We start from the raw sequence: 337 nt of genomic DNA, 5'->3' as shown, positions 1-337 counted from the left end.
GGACCCAGAACTCTTCAGCTCTGGCGCTGAGCCATGCACGCCCACGCTGAGGTGTACCCATTCTTTAGTACTTGCTGGCCCTAGAACAGACTAGGAGCTTTCCTTACCACTTCTTGCCAGTGTTTGGGGAAGAGGGACCTCAGGATGGGCTGGTCCCTTTGGATGTTCCCACCCCGTGTGCTCACCATGCTGTGGCGAGGGTGCACCTGGTGGGGCCGGTGGTGCCGTCCGTGCTGTGACAGGCCAGAGCTGAGGCTAGCTACTGCCAGGGAGCTGGGTTGTTCACCTGCTGTGTCCATTTACTGTATAAGCCCTTGCGCATGCAGCACAGCCGTTC

This window comes from Alligator sinensis, unplaced genomic scaffold, assembly GCF_000455745.1.
Source record: "Alligator sinensis unplaced genomic scaffold, ASM45574v1 scaffold402_1, whole genome shotgun sequence".
In the NCBI taxonomy this organism is placed as follows: Eukaryota; Metazoa; Chordata; order Crocodylia; family Alligatoridae; genus Alligator; species Alligator sinensis.
Note: the sequence above shows the minus strand (reverse complement) of the source record.